Raw genomic sequence first — 3,053 nt, 5'->3', positions numbered from 1 at the left:
TTTCTTTCAGCACCTGGCCTATTTCACTCAGCATAATGCTTTCCAGTTCCATCCATGTCGTTGCAAAAGGTAGTAGCTCCTTCTTTCTCTCTGCAGCATAGAATTCCATTCAACAACTAACTTTAAATCAAAAGTAGTAGATGTTTGTGCTGTCAAATGACAAAACAAAGAGTAAGATGACCATTCCCACATAAATTTTGCTGCAGACATATTTTCTGAGCTCAAACTACAGTTCCAGCAGAGTTTACCAGACATCATCATAAATGGAAAGGACAGTTCCATATTTCAAAATCCATTTAACTTTGCAACTGAGCACCTTCTACATAACTTCCAATTAGAAGTGATTAATCTACAATGTAATGACATACTAAAAGGCAAATATCAAGACTCTAATTATACCTTTAGAGCACCTGGCTCACAGATTAGTCACCCACCCTCCTCAGCTTGATATCTGTCATCCGTGTTCACATTATGAAATATAGCAGTTACCACAGAAAATTGCACCCTGGTAATTAGTTATCTGTTGGTTTCTCTAATGTAAATCTGAGACTCTTAAGGGCAAAGACCAAAATTGGACCTAGCTCAATTCCTCTTGTGCAACTGCTAAATGTTTTTGAATGAATGAATGAATGACACAGGGTGTTAGAGCCATGAAGAATTGGAGAGTGTTTGGGATTGGATAGGGATTGTACCATCTTTGTTTGTATAGGCTGTTCAGAAGTTGGGGATAACTTACAGGAAGAAAGCTGAGGATCCATGCAGACTTCTGACCAAGAGGGTGCAGAAATTAGGTCTATAGCCATAAATCAGATAAATAATAAATATACATTTAGATCTTAAATAAAATGTTTAGGTTTGGGGCTAGTGGTGGGAGATCAGGGTAACTTGGCAAAATAACATGATAAACAACCACAGGACAAGCCATTTTTCTCAACCATAAGTTTCAAAAATTATGTTTTTTATATCTGCAAGATTTATATTGAACTAATTTCTTGTTATCACAAGCTCAAAAATGTATCTCTGGTGACAAACATTTGTGAAGCTTGCTTGTGTAGACAACAGACTTGTGTGTTGCTGATGCTTCTGAACATAAAAGGAAAGTAGAAAAATTGTTGCTTTATTCTCAATTATCCAGGGGAGCTTTGTGGAGGGGGATGGAGGATTATTGATAGAAGCGCTGTTACCTGTACACAGAAGTCATCAATCTGAATAGCATCTTTATTTCTCATGTATTTCTCCAGAAAAAACAATAAACGGCCTCTTTCTCCTCAGATGTAGCACTTGTACTGTGGGTAGGACAACAAAATAGATGCTTATGAGTAAATAGGTACTTGAAAAATGTAAACAGATTCTCTCCATGTTCTGTCATTATGAATTGTTTGGTTATACACAAATATTTACCCTTTTCTATAACTATGCATTTTTATAGCTATGAAAGGCATATTTTGACTAGGACCATGAAAGGTATGAGGACAGGATCAAAGTTTTTGGCAAAGATCACAATGCTAGACACACATTTCCCCCATTTTTTCTCCTGCTTTGTTCTTAGTTTGCTGACTAACATTTTTCTCTCTCTGTAATATTTTGTTCTTCATATGGATTTTTCTTTCCATATTATGTCTATTTACTTCTTGTGTGTATAGTATTTTCTGCCAAAGTTTTTAGAGTTTTTCACAGATTTTTAGCCATTTATATATTTCTTAAATATTTAAGCCTTCGAATAAAGTAAACATTCAAAAATGCATAAACATATTTATCCAACAAAAACATGGTCAGAAAGGCATTCTATCTCTTCACAAATTGATTATTTAAAAGAAATTTATTACAATAAAATAATAAAAAAAGAAATTTATTGATTTAGAGAGAGGGGAAGGAAGAGAGAAAGGAACATTAATTTGTAATTCCACTTATGCATTCATCAGTTGATTGATTTTTCTTTTTATTTGTTATTCTTAGAAAATCTCATTTTTGACTTGATGCAGACTTAAAGGTAGAAGCTCTCAGGGAGGACAACCTATGTCTCTTAGCAATCTGTTTCTGGCATCTTTCTTTGGCCTCCTTTATTCTCTTAGACAAAAGTTTAGTATATCCTGTGGCCTTTTCCTTATTTTTTTTTATCATGTTTTTCTTCAGAGTAATCCACCAGTGTTTGTGTTGCAGGACACGTGGAGTAACAAGATGCTGAATCTTGGGTGCTTTGGTAGTAGGTTTCTTACCTTCTTTGTTTAGGAACTTACCCCAAACATATTGGTGGACAGTGTCTTTTTTAGAGAGATTGAAAACTCTGCAAATTCTGCTAACACTTGTGGACCCCAGGTGATGAGATGTAGTAGTATCGGTGAGACTAGGAATAGCCTTCTCCCTTTTTTTTTTTTACCATAACTAAGTTGAGAACACTGAGATTGGCATCCACAGTGCAACCCTGAATAGATTTGTGCTTTTTTTCTCCAGTCCTCCTTGGTCTACAACAGGAATGTTCCTTAATCAGCAGCAGGCAGACAAAGCCATTGGTCAAAACACCCTGCTCCATTGGGAAACCTTGTTTGTTGTTCTCACCAGTGATTCAAAACACACAACCCTTCCTTTCTTCACTCAGAGTATCAGCAGCAACTTCTGTGGCCACACACTTCTCATAAAAGGTACAAAGTTTGCATTCATCATCTACTTCAATGAGTTTCTGGCAGCCAGTGGCTGGGAAAGAAATGTTCAGCTTCATTCTGAAACAGCCAACCACCTTTGAGATGCCATGAAAAAGAGCCATTGGTTGATAATTGTACATGTCCTGAGCCAGAGATTGAACCCACAACCTTGGCATATAGGGATGACACTCTAACCAACTGAGCCACCTAGCCAGGACCACAAATTAATTATTAATTATAAAGGGAAAAAGAGTCACTTCACAGGAGAGAAATCTGGGGGTCACCATCTTATCTAACAGACCAAAATTCACATCGTCATTATGTGCTTCCTGGTATGATGAACTGAGTACACAACATCACTCATAAAATATTCTTGCCCTAAATGCATAACCTGTATAGCCCACAACTTGGAGA

General features: G+C 36.5%; 1 pseudogene; it reads right to left on the bottom strand.

Moving 5' to 3' along the window:
• Positions 1 to 1,962: 1,962 nt before the first annotated feature.
• Positions 1,963 to 2,716, bottom strand: LOC119064525 (40S ribosomal protein S6-like; annotated as a pseudogene).
• Between the last annotated feature and the right edge of the window lie 337 nt (positions 2,717 to 3,053).

The sequence above is a fragment of the Artibeus jamaicensis genome, unplaced genomic scaffold, assembly GCF_021234435.1.
Source record: "Artibeus jamaicensis isolate MK-2021 breed Jamaican fruit bat unplaced genomic scaffold, CSHL_Jam_final contig_384, whole genome shotgun sequence".
NCBI lineage: Eukaryota > Metazoa > Chordata > Mammalia > Chiroptera > Phyllostomidae > Artibeus > Artibeus jamaicensis.
Note: the sequence above shows the minus strand (reverse complement) of the source record. Positions and strands in the feature narration are given on the sequence as shown.